General features: G+C 45.7%; 1 pseudogene; it reads left to right on the top strand.

Annotated features, from left to right (window-relative positions):
• Positions 1 to 22,600, top strand: part of LOC135708942 (lachesin-like) — a 182,730-nt pseudogene that overhangs the window by 135,908 nt on the left and 24,222 nt on the right.

Below are 22,600 nucleotides of genomic sequence, written 5' to 3'. Positions count from 1 at the left end.
GTGAGGGGTGAATTGAATACTCTTTAATACCAAAATGCACAAAACTTAAAAATTCATAAGTAACAAAAAATTCAAAATACACCTTTTACAGTCGGGTAGATGAATCGAAAATACTCAAGTCGACAGTCCCTTGGATTCTCTTCATCAACTTTCTCTTTGAAATAAATACTACAAATGTGATTCGCTTACAAATACAAAACGGAAAGAGTTAAGATAATGATTGATGATTGATCAATTAAAAGAACTAAATCCGTTCGTGCCCTTAGGCACAGATCCTTCTACTTTTCTCGCTTCGATGGTACTTGCGATAGAGCTTCGTAAAGTATTTGCAAATCGGAAGCAGAGCCCTTTCGACATCAAATCCATTCAAACAAGACTCGTCAATGTTGTACGCCGCATACACTTCCTGACTCATCTTCTTAACTTTGTCTGCCTCAGTCCCTTGAGTATCCTTCCATATTTTAAACAACATATGCTTATCAATTTCAACTGAGCAAATGCGATAAAAAAAGTTTGAAGAAATGTTTCACAATTTCAAATCAATATTAAAAACTACAAGGGACAGCCTTATGGGGTTGTACACAATGGTGACGTAGGACTACGTGGTTTTATATAATAAATCTTATTTGTTAACTGCAGCAGGAGCTTGTGTTTTGTGTAGGAATAGGAATTTTAGCGAGGTGCTCTCTGTTTATACTCTTTAGTATGACGCGGTTGACATAGATGGCCCACAGCGACTCACGAAGAGCTACTGATTCCAATCCATAGCGGTGCGGCTTCTTCCTCCTTCTATGGATGCTCATCTGGGCTGCAGCTCGCTGCTTGCAGACAGCCTTTCGTTGTGTTCTGGAGAACAATGATCAATACCACGCGCCGAAAGCACTGCTGCTGCTGATGCCGACGACCGGACATCACCACACACGATAATTTGAACTGAATCCGATCAGCGGTTGTGGGCAGCCTGATAGCTAACGGCTTGCGGGGAGCCTTTTGTTGTGTAAATGAATAAACACCGTGGAGGCGAACCAGCCCAAGGCTGAAAGCCTCCCTAATAAAGATAAATAAAAATAATAATAATAATTAACACCGTTTGGTGAGACCAGATGGAATTCGACTTTGAAATCTGTGTTAGAAAAATCGCTTTTCGCAGGCAATCGGTGATAATTTTAATTATGATAGCAACAGTTGCAAATTCGTGCAATTTTCAGCAGCGGCATTTAAAAAAAATGATTATGTCTTAAATTTAACAGATGCGTAGAAATATTTCTAATATATTGGTGATAAAATTATTGAAATTGGTCCAGGGACAGCGGAGTTATTAACGTTCAAAATCTTTCATAATTTTGTTACATGTTCCATTTTCGGTTTTCACAAAGTGTACCCCCATATAGAAATCAAAGACGTAGTCCTACGTCAAAAGATAATAATAAATACCTGTAGAGTAATTAGACATTTTCGATTACTTTTTATTGCAATTTAATAATCGGATCTACTTTTGGGAACTCTCACTTGTGCTCTGTAAGTTATTAAACAGCCGAGTACAAGCCAGTGGTGTACAAGGAAACCAACCGGTACACACATGTACTGGTACGGTCCTCAAAATCGCAACACGTGTGAACGAATGGTGCACACAGTGTAAAGTTTTCATTTCGTTTACACGGTAAACGAAACTGAAACCAAAACCGGGCCTCGGTTTCGAAAACACAACCGAATCCATCAGCACCGTTACACGTGTAAACGAGTTTGGGGTCAGGTGTTTGGAATATCAACCACGGATTTGGTTCAGTTTTTGCAAACCGAACCTGGTTTTTGCTGAACATGGTTAAACGGTTCGGCGAAGAAATAGAGGTGCAGTGCTGCCGAATGTGCAAGTGAATTAGAGCTTAGATGATCAAAATTCAAAGTGCCAAACTGTCAAATACCCCACAATATTTTGGTATTGTGGTGACACGTATTAACCGGAAATCGATGTCTGACGCCACTTTGAAATCCAAGATGGCGGCTTCCGGTTAGAGGAAAACTGGGAAATACTGTCAAATACCCCACCATATGGATATTTTTGGTATCGGGATGACGTGAAGGGACCGGAAATCGATGTCTGACGCTATTTTGAAATCCAATATGGCGGCTTCTAGTTAGATGACTGGAAAAGGCTGTCAAATACCCCACAATATGGGTATTTTTGGAATCGGGCTGACGTGTAGCGACCGCAAATCTAAGGAAGTCTGCTGGGCCGTTTGCTATACAGCATCTGCACTTCCGACATTCCTCCCCTCGGAGGCATCAGACATTGATTTCCGGTCCCTACACGTCATCCCGATTCCAAAACTTGTAACAGTCACCCTTTTTGTAAATACCTACCTTATTAGAACATATAATTGAATTGAATAATTACTATCGAACATCACATGAAATTACACCTGTGTCATTAAATATACAACATACTCTCGATGTTATTTCGAAACTTTTAGTTTGCCACCTTGCGCGCGCATCATACCATAAAACTGCGCCAATGCTTAGGCCAGCTCATAACATGGGCATTTCAAATACTTGTTCCGCTGTAGGGGAGTAGAAGTGCGCTCGTTAAAGTACTCTCCCGTTTTGCTCGGGATCGGGACTAAAGCCGAAGGTCAAGTTTATAGGACGACCTTGAGGAATGGGGCGGGGAATGTGAAGATCGCCTTGATGAGTACTGGTGGGAGCGAGAGGTCGCAGTCAGAAAGATGACATGGAAACCCAACCCGAATTCTTCGTTCGAAGACGCGAGTTTTCCCAGGCTCCTATCTGAGGACTAAAAAGTTTCTCGTTCACTTTGCCTGGACTGGTGAAACGTGTCAGAAGTGATCGTAGTCGCGTATAACCAAAAAATGATTAGACCTGTCTTTTGTAGTTTCCTCAGTGTTCTTTAACTTCTCTGATCGTTACAGCTTAGCTTGTGTTAGCCTTTCCCAAAAGAAAATCAAAACCCGTTTACCGTAGTGAAATCGGTGTAGCGAGAAATCGAACAGAAAGGTATGAAAGTCGTGCGTGGGAAGGTAGCGTTTCTCTCTAAACCTTTTCATCGAACAGCCGTTCGACGGTTTATTTCTCGGGTTTAGGAAAGCTACGTTTTGTATAGTGGACATTTCCGGAGACCAGGCAAGCGTTGCTGGCCATTGTCATCGTGTGGCCAAGGAGGACTGTGCCATCAACATCGCACCCGGTCCGGAGCGAATCATCCGTCGGTAAAGCATCCGAATCCGACCACGTGACCGGAATCGTGACCGTTCGAGAGTCAGTTGACCGAACGCGCTCTGGTAGGTGGATTCACCATCGGCGTGTCGAACACGAGGTTGAACCGCCAAGCCAAACCAACAAAGAACACCACCCAACAATAGCGAGCTGAGCCAGCCCACGCAACAATAGCGACACCCGTCGTTTGTTCTCGCCAGTTGCAAAGCATGGACATCGCACCGGCAAACCCCATTTAAGCTGAGTCATCGCGCGCGACAATAGCGACAACCGTCGCTCTTTCTCGCCGGTTGCGAAGGTTTTTAATCGCACCGGCCACCGCATGTAAGAACGAGACCGTGAGTACAACCCGCTAAATATTTTCCATGTGCACATGTGACTTCGGGAGGGAAGAACGCTCTGGTTAGAGAGAACGCACGCTTTAGGTAGGGAAGTCTAGGCCTAGAATAGTATCGTCTTAATAAATAAATTGTGTTACCATGAGTTAGAACTCGATGTTTCAAAGTGTTCGGAGAAACCCTACCTGTGTTAGCGTTATTGATGTTGAAATTCACCTGAGGAATCTCCTTGTGCGCTCGTTCGTTGAATTAGTTTTGCTCCATTCATTTTAATGAATGGTCGTTACCCCTTCTGTGACGGAATCGCCATCTCGAGGATTGTGGAGGAAACTACCAGTGATGAGAAGCTTAAGTTGGGAAAAAGCTTCCTTTCGTGCGGAGAGTTAGGGTAGAGTGAGTAATGCCTGCTTACTGATTCGGACATCTAGTAAGTCGGACGCTAGGAAAGTTGAGGGTAGTTGGGTCGTTCTGCAAACCGTTCGTCAGCGCCTTCTTATGGCCTTTTCTTTGGCGAGTCTCATCCCGGGCAATTGATATCCGAGCGAGTAGTCCTCTAACGAGGTGGCGCTTAAGCTACTCCCTTACTGTGAACGATCGAGCTCACCCCACCTTTGTAGTTTTCTGGGCTGATTGAGGTTTTCAGTAGAACCGCAACGGCACTCCTTTGAATGGAATACCGTGCGGCTACAAACTACCCATATTGTGGGGTATTGACAGTATTTTCCAGTTTTTCTTTAACCGGAAGTCACCTTATTGGATTTTAAAATGGCGTCAGACATTGATTTCCGGTCCCTACACGTCATCCCGATACCAAAAATACCCATATTGTTGGGTATTTCGCAGTATTTTTCAGTTTTTCTCTAGCCAGAAGCCGCCATCTTGAATTTCTAAATGGCGTCAGATATCGATTGCCAGTCTCTACAAATCATCCCGATACCAAAAATATCAATATGGTGGGGTATTTGACAGTATTCCCCAGTTTTTCTCTAACCGGAAGCCACCATCTTGGATTTCATTTCAAAATGGCGTCAGACATCGATTTCTGGTCCCTACACGTCATTCCGGTTCTAAAAATAAAGTTTTTCTCTAACCGAAAGTCGCCATCTTGGATTTAAAAATGGTTGCGGTCATAAATTGTTGGTATGGGTAAGATATTTTGAGATAATTTTAAAATAATTATATCAAATATAAAAAATATCTGGCACCACTTGCACGTCCATAAAATATCCCCCCTGTTGCTTAGGTGCCTGGTGTGCTCTCGCTTCCCTTTGTTGCCAGTGTGACTCAACCGCCCTGATCTATTGTTAGGTTTTTGCGATGTGCATTGATTTTGTGCACAGAGTGACTTGAAAAAGATAAGTGATATTTAGTTATTGTGTTGCTGATAACAGAAAAATATGCGTTGAAGTATCGGGAATATTTGTTTTCCTTCGATTTGTTTTCCGTCGATCTTGTTTTCCGTGTTGAGCACCAATGCTACCGACGCCAGGAAGGCAGCTCCCACACCTGGAGCCTACCTATCGACCCATCAACTCATGAACCGGGGACCAACGGCTTTACTTCCCTTCCGAAGGAAGGCGTGATCAGAGATGTTATGCCTCAGAACATCCCGGCGGCGCCGACTGGGATTGAACCCAGGCCTGCTGGGGTGAGAGGTAATCATGCTTACCACTACACCACCGGCGCCGCTAAGTATCGGGAATAAGCTCCCAGATATATTGATTTGGTGAGTACGTTCCAGTTGAAGATTGTTCTTATAAATTTTCGAGGGGACGTGGCTTGCTTTTGTGGGCAGTGCGTTTGATGGTCGGTTTGGTGTGGCTGGTGGCTCGCTTGCCCATGCTGGCGCCCCTATCAGGTAAAGGAAAGTTTCTCTATCTATTGGTGGTGTTGGCATGCGTGGGAGGGATGCCGGTTTCGTTGGATTGGGTTCGGATGCATTGTTTACGGGAGCGGATGCGTCCCATCGGAGGAGTAATCGAGATTTAATTTCATCGTTCAATAATTTGCCAGAGAGATGACCTCGATCACGTGAGGCATGTACCTCGGTTTTTTGGTAGGGGCCTACAAATAATGCATTTTGATATTTGTTTCATGCTGAAGCATGATTATTTAAGAAAACAAATGTCACGATCGAACCTGCAAGCTTGGCACTTTAGCAATTACTTTTTGATGCGTTGTTAGGTGTGTCCTTATCACGATCATGAGGGCGGTGGATGAAGACTGACGGTAGTCACGGCGGATCGTGTTCGATTATGTGGTTAGGTGATTTTGATATGGTAATTTGATGCATAATCAAGGCGGTCCGGTGAAATATGAAGGAGAAAACAGTCGTTTTAAAACGCAATAGAACTCAGTCGAGATAGCTTTAAATATGTGCAACATTTGTACCCTGGTAAAATCATCGCGTGTCGTAGTTTACTTTGTGAAGTAAGAGGCACGGTAGCCCAAAAATGTGAATGTTTTATGGATTCTGTTCACGTTTTACGTAAGGACCAAATCGAAACAATGAACATCGCGTAAAAGTAGAATTTAATGAAGGCATTTGCGCTTTTTCGTTGCTTTTTTGTCTCTAGGTTTAAAAGATCATCTGTCATACAGGCTTATTCTTTTGTAAAGGGCACCGCCGTCAAGTTTGAGTTTGAATAAATCCCAGGTTCTATCATATTAAAGAGGGTTATAGTAACATAGCTTGATTATCGTGTGTTTTGTGTCGGAGCTCGTTTGCCTAGTGGAATATTCGGCTCTGTTAAGTTAATTCGGTTGAACCTTATCAAATAAATTAATAATAATAATAACTTCATAAGAACCATAATACATAAGGTTAAAACTTTATCACACAAACGTTCATGTAAAGTTCCATAACCATTTCAGTTAAAGTTTAGCAGGGATTATAAATAATTTTTAACCATCAAGTTATGGTTCGTGTTTATGCGGGTTATTTGTTATCCTTGACAGATACGCGTATTTCGTCTACAATGCGCAGACTTCTGACAGACTGCACAGACACCAGACACTGTCAAGGATAAGCAAATAAGGTAGTGGAATTAAATGGAAATTACTAATCCTTCTCTTCCACCCTAATGTATACCCATCTTTGAAAAAAAGGTCAACATTGTCAGTTCAATATGCAAATTAATATCTTTTTCTTTGTTTTGAATTTGAAATCATCTGATCTGATGTCATCTAATCATGGTGTTAAATTTCCTCATCAAATGTTTCCTCGTTCTGGGGCAAAAAGTCATAAATAATGCTATCAAACATCTGACTCTCCTAGTGGACTAATCTTCCCGTTTGCATTGAGAATCCCATTGTAGAATCCCTTGAAATTGGCACAGATGTCCTGAAGAAAATGCTCATTTCATCACTCATAGAAAAGATCACCAGGAAAATGAATTCACTAGTGATTTATTGATTATCATTCCCATGCATATTATGCTCCGATTGCCACCGTACCGGACCTTCTGTGTGCACCAAGCCAAGAACCATTGCAAGTGAGCTCGAGCGTCTTCCCCTAAATGGCATAATCCCCTGCCTCGGAACATCCATAATCTAGTTCTTGTTCTGAGTCAGCCACCACCACAGAGCAAACGGCCAACGGTCTTCAGTAGTAGAAGATAATAATTTCTCCACAACGAGCTGCACCACAAACAGGAAGTTCGAATCGGTGTCCTTTCTGGTTTTGTCTCAATACTAGGAGTCATTCTCCCCACCCCCCAAGGAACCAGAGAAAGAGAATCACTGATAGCACAATCATTGAATTATATATTTAAATGTAGATTTATTGCCAATTTCAAATTCAAAACAATAATACTCCTAGCTAGGTTCCGGAAGAAGGCGGTGGGAAGTTTCCGGTCGAATGAGAGGAGCTTCGGTGCCTGCATCAAATGTGAGAGCCCTGTGTCGGGAGGGTAAGCAAGGAAATCTGAGCGGAGAAGTAAGCTGTTCCTTTTGGGACCCGGACCCGGTTTCATCTCCGTAGGACCGTTTTCCAACGCAAGGATGGAATTTCAAATGAGATTTTTCGCAAGGAGACTCCTTTCCTGGAATACTCACGAGACCGGCGTTGGCGGTAAGGAACTCGAGGAATATATCATTCCGGATTAGTCGTTATTTGTTTTGGGAGGCAAAATGCTCCCCCATCGCCATCCGTTCCAATCCGGTTGACTGTGTTCCGCCATATACGTATATATATATTTTTTTTAGAATTTTGCATATGGATTCCGACATTTGGAGTGATTTGTTTCCCATGTGCTGTGCGGTCGAGGCACTAATGGGTTCGCACTGAATAAATGAAGAAGCCTGTTTCTGGAATGCAACGAGGCGCGGGGGTGAAATATTGGGATGCCAAAGAGGCGAAAGTGTGATTAGCTTTGGCTCCGTTCACACTTTCTCCGGAGGGTGGGGGCGGTAATCCTCTCAGTAGGCTCGGTGGGTGGATTATGGTTCGTCGTACTGAGTGCTCCAGTTGAAATTATTCATGACTTACTTAACAACTACCAATTTTTCGTTTTTTTTTCTTCTTCTTTCAGGCAATACAGACTCTCGAAACGAGCAGGAGCCAAAGCCGAGTTTTGCCAGCCCAATAGAAAATGTGACAGTTCCTATCGGTAGAGAAGCTACGTTAAGTTGTGCTGTACAAAATTTAGGTGCCTATAAGGTAAGACATGGATCATAACAAGTTCGTGCGCAGGATTTTATCGTGGAGGGAGGGCTTTCGTTCATTGGCTTCACGAACAAGTATTTTTCGCCGCTAAATTAATAGAATTTCATTTACTACACTGCAGCAAAATATCTTCCTCTGTTCGTATGAATCCTCTGACCATGCATATACAAACATCGAAATCACTTTTAAGGATGATAGCTGCAACCATATGACGGTTGTTTTGAAATCAGATGATGGTCCTCTTGATGAATATTGCTACAAGATTCGAACGGACTTTCAGTTGAAATAAGTACATAATGCTCTCTTCAGAATGATTGTCATCCTAAATTGAAATATTGAAAACGGTGATGCAAATAATTCAACCGTACGTCATTTACTGATCTGAGCTGGCGATGTGAACGAGGTGAAAACATTGCCATCGCAATCAGAGCTGGTACGAACATGAGTAATGCGTGGAAACAACAGGCTATAGCTATCAATGACAAGCTAGAAGAAGTTTCCTCTACAATAGTGCGTGGAAGGTGGCCATTAATCGAAAAACAAAACATCTCCAATTCAAAATATGTGTTGCAACACCGTAGAAGCATCCCTGGCAATACTGCATAACGGTACGACAGATTGAGTGCCGCTGTTAAATGTTGGTGAATAGACAGCGAGAGTATACAGTAGTAGTAGCTTAGAATGGTATTTAAGTAGTATAACCATAGAAATAGGCGTAGCCAGAGAAGGGCAGGGGGTCGACTTCCCCCCTTAACTCATCAACACAAAGGCTTTCGGGGAAATGGCGTTTGGTGAAATGGCATTCGGCCAAATTTTCCATAGTAATTTTTTTTCGCCCCTCCCTAGCTCGAAACCTGGGTACACCCGTAACCATAGAGGTTATACTACTAAAATACCATAAGAATAAGTAAAAAGATTTCGCCATTAACAGAAAATACACTTGAAATTGCACTTACACCAAAGTGCGTCTTGTACGGCCAACGGACAACCGCGGAAAGAGGATGAATCAAGCTTAGCATTAAACAGCAGCGTGCTATGATCGAACCCACTGTCACTCATGAGTGATGTTCATTCATTAGACACCAGAACGAGTTCCTACCTCACACCTCCCCGTGGTGTAGCCTGGGCAATGTTGTCCTTCCGACAATAGCAAAGTGAGGGGGTGCGACGCGAACTCTGGTGCGGTAACCATAGCACGGCGATAGAGGAAATGCTTCGTCAACCAGCAGGTGTGCCAACCGGCACATTAGGATCGATGCCAGTAAGATCCTAATTACGGCATACTGGTCACGGCATGGCATAATGGACACGACACGGCACACTGATTGGATCACACGCGCAGGGCTGACAGTCGTGCTATTCTGCTCCCTGAGTAAAGAAGGGTGACACCTTCTTGAAATGGCGAGAAGGTTAATGGTGCGGCTGCCCCCGTCCCGGTAAAACCTTGGCAGGCCTCCGGATACGTTCGAAGCTCGTCACCTTAGATGGTGGTAGTAGACTCAGGTGTAACATTCCTGACTTACGCCGATCTGGCTCTGAACACGGTTCTCATAAGGGACCGTGCCAACCCTAGCATGGCCTCCCTGCTTGCATAGACAACCATGAGATCACGATAGGCGACTACTACAACAAGTGGAGATAGCGGTCTGCAGGGGGGACAACACATAAACACGACGACGGCTGCACGCCGGACAAAGAAAACGGAGGAACGAACGTATTCGCAAGAAGCGGGAAGTTGCAGAGATCACCAGCGTCGAACCAGGTGACCACAGCGGGTTGAAGTAGTACCATGTCTCAAGTGGAACAGCATGGCCCCCAAGGAGAGCAGCTAGGTGCGGTGACATGCCAAATATTCACAACGAAATCCACCAGTGGCAAACAGCAAGAATGGCAGCTTGGGAGAACCAAAATGCGGAGGTTAGGAGGAAGATCGATGAACTCTATGTGTTCGTGAAGGATAAGAACAACATACACAAGGAGGTCAAGCTACTAGCGACGGTCATCAAATCCGGCATAGCTGTGGCAGATCGGGAACTGCAAGAATGGAGAAGAAGAGCCAACGCGGCCGAAAAGGCTCTGCTTGAGGCCAAGGAGAATGCAATGCTGGCTGAAGCGCAGGAGACGCCCAAGGGCCCAACGAATCCACGTCCGGAGAAAAGAGATAGGGAAACGCCAGGAGACGAAGAGGACCCCAAAAAACACAAAGACGACGAATACGGGGAGGAAGAAGGAAGTCAAGAAGAAGGAAAACCCGAGGCATCGTAGAGAGAGAAGTAAAGGCGACGCTCTGGTTATCGAGGCGATAGACCAAACGACATACGCAGCACTCCTCCGGAAAGTGAGAGAGGATCCGGAGTTGTAGCAACTAGGCGAGAACGTGGTGAAAACCAGGCGCACCCAGAACGGCGAGATGCTCTTCGAGCTAAAGAAGGACCCGTTGGTTAGGAGTTCAGCCTTCAAGGAACTCGTCGAAACATCTCTTGGAGAAGACGGGAACGTAAGAGCCTTATCGCAGGATTCAGTGGTCGAGTGCAAGGATCTGGATGAGATCACAACGGAGGACGAGGTACGATGTGCGCTGAAGGTGCAATGCAATCTGGGAGATGTGCCTATGACAATCCGGTTGAGGAAGGCGTACGGTGGTACACAAACGGTGGCGATACGACTTGTGGCGGACGCAGCTAACGAGTTGCTGAAGACAGGACTAGTCAAGGTTGGGTGGTCAGTATGCCCCCTGAAAGCTATCCCTCGGGTTACCAAGCAAATGGAGAGATGCTTTAAGTGCATGAACTTTGGTCACCAGGCGAGCTTACAAAAAGGCGATAGCGGGCCAATAGTAATGGAGATAACCCAAATAAATCTCAATCATTGTGATACAGCACAGCAACTGTTGAGGCAGTCGACAACGGAAACAAAGTGCGATGTTGCAATGATTGCGGAGTCGTATCGAGTCCCTCCCGATAACGATAACTGGGTGGCCGATAGAGCAGGGTGTCATACCTACCATTTCATATCATTGAATCCAAAAATGTCCTCACCTTAAAACATATACACATCTTGTTTCACAAATGAGTATTAAATAAACAACGTAGCAAGTAAAACGTGTTTCAACTCGTCTCGAAATAAAGTTCGCGATTTACTTTTCCGCCATCGTAATTCCTGGGATTTCACCCCGTTACGACAGTTTTGGCGACGAGGATGGTGAATCCGAATCCGGATCCTGTTCCTGCTGCTGCTGGTGGAAATCTGCCACCGAATTTCCACTTTGATGCGTACGACCGGAAGAAAACACGCTGGTCTAGATGGGTAGAAAGACTCGAAACCGCTTTCACCATTTACGCAGTAGATAACGAGAACCTACGTCGTAACCTGCTGCTCCATTTGATGGGGCCGGAAACATACGAGACATTGTGCGACAAGATTGCGCCGGGCAATCCCCGGACCAAAACCTATCCAGTGGTCGTAGATACCCTCGAGCAGCATTTCGACCCAAGGCCGCTGGAAATTAGCGAAAACTTTCGCTTCAAGTGCCGTCGTCAGGGAGACAAGAATGCCACTTCCCCGGACGAGACCATCGACGAATACCTTGTGGCTCTTCGTCGTATTGCTGTTACCTGCAATTTCGGTAACTATCTGAACACAGCGCTGAGGAACCAGCTAGTGTTCAGCTTGAAGCGGAATGATATTCGAGGACGTTTTCTAGAACGAAAGGACCTGACAATGAACGATGCGAGGGACATTGCTGTCAGCATGAAGCTGTCGCAGAAGGGTGGAGCAAAAATTGCTGGCACAATTTCGAAACCGGAAGTAAACGCTGTTCAACACCTACGAGGTAAGGTTTTCAATAAGAAAGTGGGTGGAAATTGTCCAACTGCTGGCAAATCCGCGGGAGCAAAATACTGCTATCGGTGCGGGGACAAATTGCACCTAGCTAAGGCATGCAAACATCAAAATACCGTGTGCTCGTACTTCAACATTAAAGGGCACCTTGAGCGGGTTTGTATGAAGAAGGCCCATGCCGGAGGCTCAGGAACGAAACCCAGTGCAGGTAAAACAAACTACATTGAACAGCGTAGTTTACATTCGGTGAGATTTGCACACTAAACACAAAGTCGGTTGATACGAAGTTGTGGCTGGTGCTCACGGTAAACGGTGTTGCAATTCGGTTCGAGATCGACACGGGAAGCCCCGTTAGCATCATCAGTTCGCAGTTTTTCCGTAAGCATTTCAAAGAGGTCCAGTTGCGGAAGTGTTCGTTGAATCTCGTTAGTTACTGTGAAACCGACATTCGTGTATTGGGAGTCCTTGATGCAGACGTCGAGTACCGTGGAGTACGAATTAACTTACCGTTGTACGTGGTGGATTCTTCGAAGCATCCACTGCTGGGCAGGGTGTGGTTGAAAGTACTGAACGTGAACTGGAACGTCATCTTGAAGAAGCCGGATCCAGTGAACGTAATCGATCGTGCGATTGGTTATTGTAATACCGATGACTTCCTGAAACAGATTTTCGTGAAGTATGGGGCGGTTTTCGAGGATTCCATCGGGAAAATTTCGACAGTGCAGGCGAAGTTACATTTGAAGCCGAATGTTCAAGCAGTATTTCTGAAAGCCCGGAAGATTCCGTTCAACTTGCGAGCCATAGTGGACAAAGAACTGAATAAATTGGAATCCGAAGGAGTGCTTACGAAAGTGGACTACAGTAGCTGGGCAACACCGATCGTGCCGGTAAAAAAGCTGACAACCGTGTGCGTATCTGTGGGGATTACAAACAGACGGTGATACCCTATCTGAAAGTGGATCAGCATCCCCTGCCAACTATTGATGAGCTTTTCGCGTCACTGGCAGGTGGTCAGAAGTTCACTAAAATTGATCTCGTGCAAGCCTATCTTCAAATTGAGGTTGCTGAGGAAGATAGGGAGATTCTTACACTAAATACACATCGTGGACTGTACCGGCCGAACCGCTTGATGTACGGCGTTTCATCTGCTCCTGCGATTTGGCAGAGTCAAATCGAAACGATTCTGAAAGGCATCGAAGGTGTAAGTGTATTCCTCGATGACATCAAAATAACTGGGTTCACGGACGCGATACATTTGCAACGACTAGAAGAAGTTATGCGGTATTCGTGTGAATCGGAAGAAATGCGAGTTCTTCACCGACAAAATCGAGTACTGTGGGTACATCATAGATCGTGACGGTATCCACAAGGTCCAACAAAAGGTTGATGCGATTCTAAACATGCCCCGTCCGAAAAACAAAGACGAGTTACGTTCACTAGTTGGACTCGTTAACTATTGCGGTCGCTTCTACGAAAATCTCAGTACTTTGCTGTATCCGCTGAATAATCTCCTGAAGAGCGAAGTGGAGTTCAACTGGACCAAGAACTGTGAAAGTTCATTCCAAACTGTGAAGTAACGAATGCAGAAGGACAACTGCCTGGTATACTACTCTTCTGATCTACCACTTGTTCTAGCAACCGACGCCTCGCCGTACGGTTTGGGAGCTGTGCTGAGTCATATTTTTCCGGACGGTATCGAGCGGGACGTACAATTTGCAACGCAGACACTGAATCGTACTCAGCAACGGTACATGCAGATAGACAACGAGGCGTATGCAATCATATTTGGAGTGAAGTCGGAAATTTGTTCTGATTACAGACAATCAAGCACTTTCGAAGATATTTAGCAAGAGTAAGGGCCTTCCAGTGATGTCTGCACTTCGAATGCAGCATTACGCTACGTATCTACAATCCTTCGACTACGAAATTCGATTCCGTAAGGCGACGGACCATGCCAATGCTGATGCCCTATCCCGAATGCCACTGAAGCGTATGGATCCTGAAAACGTGATCGAGGAATCCGACGTCGTAGAAATCAATCAAATAGATACATTGCCGTTGACTGCAGCTGAACTTTCTGAAGCAACAGCCGCGGATAAGTCTAATCCAAGGACTGAAACATGGACAAATCATCGATGGAAAGTACAGATTTGGAATCGACCAGTCTGAGTTTTCCTTGCAGAAGGGATGTCTTCTTCGTGGGATTCGTGTATACGTGCCGGCAGAACTTCGCAAGCGGGTGTTAACAGAGCTGCATTCTACACATTTCGGAGTATCCAGAGCAAAATCACTTGCAAGGGGCTACTGCTGGTGGAACGCAATGGACAAGGAAATCGAGGAGATGATCGCAAACTGCGCCGAATGTCAATCCGTTCGACCTGTGCCGCCTAAAGTTCAATCACACTACTGGAAACCTGCTACTGAGCCATTCCAACGTGTCCATGCGGATTTTGCTGGTCCGTTTATGGACTGCTATTTCTTCATTCTGGTTGATGCCTACACGAAATGGCCGGAAATCAGGGTGTGCAGATCGATCGCAGCAGAGAATACGGAAAGCATGTGTCGAGACATTTTCAGCACCTTTGGCATTCCAACAGTATTCGTCACCGATCATGGAGTGCAGTTCACAGCAGAGTATTTCCAGTTGTTCCTGAAACGAAACGGCATTGTCCACAAAATGGGAGCTCCGTACCATCCTGCGACAAACGGACAAGCGGAACGCTACGTTCAAACATTCAAACAAAAACTTAAAGCCCTGCAGTGCCCAAGATCGAAACTGAAAGTGAAATTGGTGAATATTTTGATGACGTACAGGAAGATGATACATCCAGCGACCGGCCAATCTCCTTCTATGATAATGTTTGGCCGGCAGGTTCGTTCGCGACTTGATCTGATGCTGCCGAGGAGTTACGAAGATTTGCCTTCAACTTCAGCAGTGCGTGAGTTAGCAAATGGGGACCGAGTTCGCGTACGGGATTTTCTCTCCAGCCCTAAATGGAAGTTCGGAAGATTGATTTCGAAGCTCGGGACGCTGCGCTACGCAGTGAAGCTTGACGATGGAAGGATCTGAGAAAGACACATCGATCATATCGTCGGGATTGGCGTGGACTTGATGTCACCGACAAGCAAACAAACTGCAGTATACGAACCACATCGTTTTGAACATGATTCGACACCAACGGAGACGGTGCCTTTGACCGATGCATCATCTGCTCAAGACCGGAACACTGCTGGTATCGATCCGATAGTTCCTGGTCCAACCGTTTCGATGAATGTCAAACCAAGAGTACAAAGAAGTAGATTCGCGCCTACGGCGTTCCACGAGGACAATTCGAGCTCCACAAAGACTAAATCTTTAACTTTTTGCATTGTATCCAAGTAAGCAAATATTCACAAGGGGGAGAGATGTCATACCTACCATTTCATATAATTGAATCCAAAAATGTCCTCACCTTAAAACATATACACATCTTGTTTCATAAATGAGTATTAAATAAACAACGTAGTAAGTAAAACGTGTTTCAACTCGTCTCGAAATAAAGTTCGTGATTTACTTTTCCGCCATCGTAATTCGTTCGTATGTAGTTGCTACGCACCCCCGAGATGGACAATGGAGCAGCTTCATCAGATGCTAGATCGACTCACCGGGGAGCTCACCGGACGGAGACCAATCGTCATTGGGGGAGATTTCAATGCTTGGGCAGTGGACTGGGGAAGCAGATGTACCAACGCAAGATGGTATAGCCTGCTGGAAGTTCTGGCAAAGTTGGACGTCAGTCTGGCCTACGAAGGAACCATCAGCACCTTCCGCAAAGATTCTGCAGTCCGTCGTTAGTGGCAAGTATGAACTGGAGAGTGTGTGAGGAATACACTCATAGTGACCATCAGGCGATTAGGTACAGCTTTGGCCAACGGATACCTACGGTAATGTGGAAAACGAAAGTAAGCAAGCGGAGGTGGAAGACGAAGGCATTCGACAAGGACCTCTTTGTAGAAGCTCTCCGGGTAGACAGTAGCGTCCCAGACCAAAGCGCGGACGAGTTGACCGAATCGTTAGCGAGGGCAAGCGACACAACCATGCCGAGGAAATCGGAGCCACGGAACAGACGGCGCCCAGCTTACTGGTGGAACGAGGCACTTAGCACCCTCAGCGCTAGTTGTCTCCGAACCAGAAGGTGCGTTCAGAGAGCAAGAACTGATGCAGATAGAGCAGAGCGAAGGGTGGTGTTTCGAGCAGCCAGGGCCGCTCTAAAACGGGAGATACAGCTGAGTAAGTCAAACTGCTTCAAGGAGCTGCGCCGAGACGCTGATGCCAACCCCTGGGGTGACGCATACCGAGTCGCGATGGCGAGGATTAGAGGTCCAACGGCGCCCGTTGAAATGTGCCCAGACAAGCTGAAAGTCATCGTGAAGGGACTTTTCCCGTAGCACGACCAAATGACCTGGCCACCTACACCGTACGGCGAAGCACGGCTGAAGACTAAGAAAGCTCCCGGTCCGGATGGAATCCCCAACGTGGCATTGAAGGCGGCGATCCAGGCGTTCCTGGACATGTTCAGGATAGTGCTGCAGAAGTGTTTGGATGAAGGTCACTACCCGGACCGATGGAAGACACAGAAGCTAGTGCTGCTGCCGAAGCCCGGGAAACCGCTGGGGGATCCAGCAGCATATGCTTGCTGGATACAGTCGGAAAGCTATTGGAGAAGATCATCCTCAACAGGCTAACGAAATGCACGGAGAGTGAGCACGGATTGTCGGTGAGGCAGTTCGGATTCCGCAAAGGGAGATCAACGGTGGATACAATTCGGACAGTGGTCGAGAGTGCCAAGAAAGCGTCCAAACAGAAGCAAAGAGGAGATCGATATTGCACCGTGATAACGATCGACGTGAAGAACGCATTCAACAGCGCCAGCTGGGAGGCCATCGCCGAAGCATTGCATGGAATGAGGGTTTCTGATTACCTGTGTAGCATTATAAGGAGTTACTTCAAGAACCGGGTTCTAGTCTACGAGACGGACATGGGAGAGAAATCAATCCGGATCACGGCGGGTGTGCCACAAGGCTCCATCCTTGGCCCAACGCTCTGGAACGCGAAGTACAACGGCGTGCTAACGCTGAAGCTACCCAAAGGAGTCGAGATCGTAGTATTTGCGGACGACGTCGTCTTGGCGGTAGTAAACGAGACGATGGAAGAGGTGGAAATGCTGGCAACCGAGGCGATCGACACGGTTTCCAACTGGATGCAAGGAGCGAAGCTGCAGACAACCCACCACAAAACGGAAGTGCTATTGGTCAGTAAATGTAAAGCTGTTCAGCGGGCAGAACTTACCGTCGGGGAGAACGCCATAGCATCAAAGCGCGTGCTGAAGTATCTTGGAGTGATACTCGATGACCAGCTAAACTTCAATAGCCACGTCGACTACGCATGTGAGAAGGCGGCTAAGGCCATCAATGCGATAGCTAGAATCATGCCGAACAACTCTGGACCAAGCAGCAGCAAGAGACGTCTTCTGGCTAGTGTATCGTCGTCGATACTGAGGTACGGAGGTCCAGCCTGGGATGCAGCGCTGAAAACGATCAGTATTCCCAGTATTTCATGGTGAAGAAGCGAACGCTTGCGGCCAAAGGAAATTACAGAGCATTTCGAGACAGTCAGTGGCATGCGATTAATACGACACTACCCAAGTAACAATTTTGGTTTTATGAGGGTTCTGTAGACCATGATTTGGACTTGTAGAATGCTATAAAACCTCGATACTTGGGTACTTAGCGAAGACTTCCAATTGTTGCTGCAAGAAAATGGCATCACTAGGTTCTTTTATTACAAAGTAGAGTTTCAAATCGTCCACATACTATAGTTTAAGGCATTTCTGGATGGTATTGATGTCATTCATGTACAGCAGAAACAGAACTGGCCCAAGATGGCTACCTTGGGGAACGCCGGATGTCACGGGGATGGATGAAGAAACAAAGTCTCCAATCATGACAGACATGTTTCGACCAGTCAGGTAGGAGTAGAGCCAAGTATGCAGGCCATCGCGAACACCTATCCTGTCGTATTTAGCCAACGCAATGTCATGGTTCATTTTGTCAAATGCTGCGGAGAGGTCTGTGTAGATGGCATCTACTTGATGGTCACGTTCTACTTCACGAATGATGAACGAAGTGAGCGTAACTAAATTGATCGTCGTGGAACGCTTAGGCATGAAGCCATTCTGATCCGTCGATATACAGTGTGCTACTTTGAACCTTTGAACCAATTTTTCAAATAATAATCAACTCAAAAGTTTGGAGGTAGCACTTAACCAAGCTATTCCAGGGTAGTTTCAAACAGTCATTTTCAGCCTTTCTTGTGGTTTGGGAACACGAAAGACTCTCTAATCTAATCTAATCTAATCTAACACCAACACAGCCAGTTCTTGAAAGCATCCTGTAAAATGATATATATACCTACATCATTTTTCTTGTCTATGCAGCATTTAAGGGGCAAGATGATTCAGAAAACATCGGGCCTGTTTAAATCGAAGATTTAAACACGATGTTTCAGAATACAATAAATGGATGAAACGTGGACATCTCGTACCGTCCGTTCATATTTTGGTAATTATGTGATTGGTTGGTCGTTGGAAGCATCAAAGCTAGAAAGGTTAAGTGATGCTCCATTTTCTTCTGACGGTTGGGACATGAGCACTAACTCTTGTCCTAGCCTTTTATGACTGATGGCTATAGCGCAATTACTCGCTTTCTGAAAAGAGAAGATGGGAAAGGAAAAGGAGAAGGACAAAGGGAAAAGGATTTTGTAAAATTTATGAACATAAACAATATTTTTGATTTGAAACGAAAGTTTGAGAGCTTGCGACAGGTGTGTTATAGGGATTGATTGAAGGGTTTAACGGCTCTTTCAGTCTTTTTTACTGCAGCAAAAACGTTGTATTGCTTCAACTCTACTAATATACAATATAGAAATGCATAACGGCGGTGGTCACTACCCGAGTCTTGTCACTATTATCAAGTCATAAAAAGTAACAAAGTCTAAAATGTGAACCCTTCATTACTGGAAAATCCTGATTCCCTAGTTTGAAGTTGGCACGACTAGGGTTCGGTGGTAGATCTTATACCAGTAACACACCACAAAAAGGTGATCTCCCAACGTTACTGGTTTGAAAAAATTAAAATTTACAAAATGGAACGAACTCACCAAGTTTAGCCAATTGAACCTGAAGGCTGCGTGACATGTGTCGATGTATAAGTCCAAATTCTAGACGAAGCTTGACGAAGTTCAACATGAACTAGTCCGTTATGGTAGTTGCGCGGAATGTCTTCCGTCGATTTGAGATAAACAAATGTTCGGATGTATGTAGTCGGGATTGGGAACACGAAAGACTCTTTCCAGCTTGCTGCGAAAACACCAGACATCAAGGAAAGATTGAAAACGTTGGCTAGAGGTGTTGCGAGAGCAGACAGGCAGCGTTTGAGGACTATCGACGCAACAATTTCATCCTGAGTGCTGAGTCGTTCGTTGTTGAAAACACTGCTGAATTGTGTGCGAAACAAGTCGGCAATACCCACGATAGAGTCCGCTTCCACTACACCGTTCATCATACTTGAGGGTAGTCCGCTTTCTTTCTTTGGCCATTCAAATGGCGCCAAAAGCTCTTGGGACTTGATTTCAGACGACACTGAAGCTGTTTCTAACGGATGTTGATACTCACATGATCATCTAATTAGAATTCTTTGCATTTGAAATTAAACACAGTTGAACATTTGAATTAGCTTGTAAATCCGTTGAGCCTACTGTGCTCTATTACAACAAAACTGTTATACTTACCTTACCTTTGTATTTACCTTACCTTGGTACACGAACGCTGAAATGAAACACGAAACACGCACACGAATACTTACCTAACACGACAGATACGGAGAGAGAATAAATGAAAATCAGAATTGAAAAGTCATCAAGCTAACCACACGCATTTTTTCATCGACTGCCCGAAAAGTGTCTATTACACCCAAACCGCCGTTTTGTCTCCTGTTCCGTTCGCCGGTATAGTTGTTGGCCGCCAAACTCAGCAAGATCCACCACATAATTTGGTGCGTCTTCCGGAATTAAGACTTCCCGAGTTTGATGGGAGACGATTTGCAACATCTCAAAGGAGATGTTGCGCACATTATTTTCTCTCTTCCAATGGCTGCGACCAGCTACGCCATCGTTTGGAAAATGATATGTGATCGCTTCGAAGATAAAAATCTGCTCATCAAGCAGGATATTTCTGCCCTGTTCTCGATTACACCTTTACGGAAGGAGTCAGCAAGTGAGTTGTTTGATCATGCTGATGAATTTGAGAAGCATGTGCAAATTTTGGAACATTGGGATTCTGTGTTGGTGGAACTCTTGTTTAGCCGTATGGACTCACAGAAACTATAGGAAAACCAGCGGAACAAAACAATACGCCCTTCGTACGAAGAATTAATGCAGTTTACACACGAGCATTCTCGTACTCTGCAGTCACTCAAGCTCTCCCAAAACGCTATTTCCTTCGTGGAGGCCAAGCCTTCAAAATCTCGCTCAGAAACCAACCACTCAGCATCAGAGCAGGTTCTGAGATGCGTAACTTGTAAACAAGCACACTTTTTATTCCAGTGTGAGTCTTTCTGGGCCCAGACTGTCCAGCAACGCTTCGACCTGGTCAGACGGATCAATCTTTGCTTGAAAGCCTCTCACCTAGTTCCACATTAATTGCAACAGAAGCTCCACCACACACCCAACCCACCAACAGCCAAATGCTCCAGCAGCAAATGCACTTTGTCTCCTATCGTGCCGCAATTATGCGACACCGCAGTCGCTTCGGTCGATCGTTCGGTCTCGTTGTTGCTGCCGCCGGTTTCTGCGTCCTTTCTCGCACCGTCCGATGCCTGTCCAACAACCTCATCTAATGTTGTAAGTGATTCCACAGTGATGTTGTTCACAGCACTTGTCAAGATCCGGGACAACCGTTGACAATACCAACTCGCTCGTGCACTCTTGGACAGTGGGTCACAATCAAGTTTCGTGTCCGAAGCGTTATGCCAACGGCTCTCGTTTCGGATCACATGATCATAATTTAGTATGCTTGGTGCTACCCAAGTTGACCGTTTGTCTACCAACTAAAACGGTTGATATTAGCACCTGGAAGATCCCTAAGCATCTACCGTTGGCAGATCCTCAATTCAACGTGAGTCACGGCATCGACCTCATTGTTGGAGCCGAGCTGTTCTCGATCCTACTGCAAGCGGAGCAAATTTCGTTCAATGACTACCTCCCGGTTCTACAGAAAACCAGCCTTGGATACATATTTTCTGGCAAAGTTCATACGAGCACACCCGCTCAAATTACGTGTCTGGTGTCTACTCTTGACAGTCTAGACGCCCAAGTGAGGAGATTCTGCGAAGTGGAAGACTTTGACCACGGCAAAACTTTCACGGCCGAAGAACAACGATGTGACGCTCACTTTGCCGAAACCCACACCCGCAACGCTGAGGGACGCTATGTGGTCCGTCTACCAGTGCGCCAAGAGATGCTACCTCTCATCGGAGAGACATGGCCAATGGCCGCTCGACAGTTCACCGCTTTGGAGAAACGCTTTCGGACCGATGATGCTCTTCGTACAAGCTACGTTCAGTTCATGAACGAGTACCAACAGCTCGGGCATATGGAGGAGGTGATTCGTCTACAACCAAGATAAGAGTCGTGTTCGATGGCTCGGCCAAAAGCAGCAACGGCCTTCTGTTAACAGGACCAACAGTTCAGCCTTCAATGTTGTGCATCGTCATCAACTCTCGTTTCCACCGATTTTTCATGAAATCAGACGTGGAGAAAATGTTCATCCGGACGATCGACTACTACAGCAAGTTGCTTGGCGCAGAAAGGAGTCAGAACCACTGAAAACCTACTGTTTGACCACCGTCACCTACGGCACATCTTGTGCTCCATATCTGGCAACCCGGGTCCTAAATCAGTAAGCTGACGATGAAGGGCATGCCTTTCCACTGGCTGCCTCCATTGTCAAGAAGGACTTTTATGCCGGAGCTGACAGCATCGAAACACTAGTCGACACAAGCACCCAACTGACCGACTTCCTAAAGAGAGGTGGTTTCAATCTGCACAAGTGGAGCACGAACCAACATTGTATCCTGGAACACTTTCCAGACGAACTCAAGGAGGATAAACCGCCTCTAGAGCTTGATCGCACATCATCCATCAAAAATACTTGGTCTCTTATGGTCCCCGGAAAACGACGATTTTGCGTTCAAAGTTCCTGATCTTCCACAATTATATATAACGAGTTACCAAACGCATTGTCCTGTCGGAGATGTCGCAGCTTTTCGACCCTTTGGATCTCATCGGTCCAGTAGTCGCCAGTGCGAAGATGTTCGTTCAGCGGCTATGGCAGGAGCAACTGAATTGGGACGATGGACTTCCGGAGACTCTTCAATCTTGGTGGCTGTCCTTTCGAGAATCGGTCTATGTCATCCGAAATCTTCGGTG

Source organism: Ochlerotatus camptorhynchus, unplaced genomic scaffold, assembly GCF_037179485.1.
Source record: "Ochlerotatus camptorhynchus isolate MF236.1 unplaced genomic scaffold, CSIRO-AGI_Acam_v1.1 ptg000343l, whole genome shotgun sequence".
NCBI lineage: Eukaryota > Metazoa > Arthropoda > Insecta > Diptera > Culicidae > Ochlerotatus > Ochlerotatus camptorhynchus.
The sequence above is the reverse complement of the archived record's forward strand: the minus strand, read 5'-3'. Positions and strand labels throughout refer to the sequence as shown.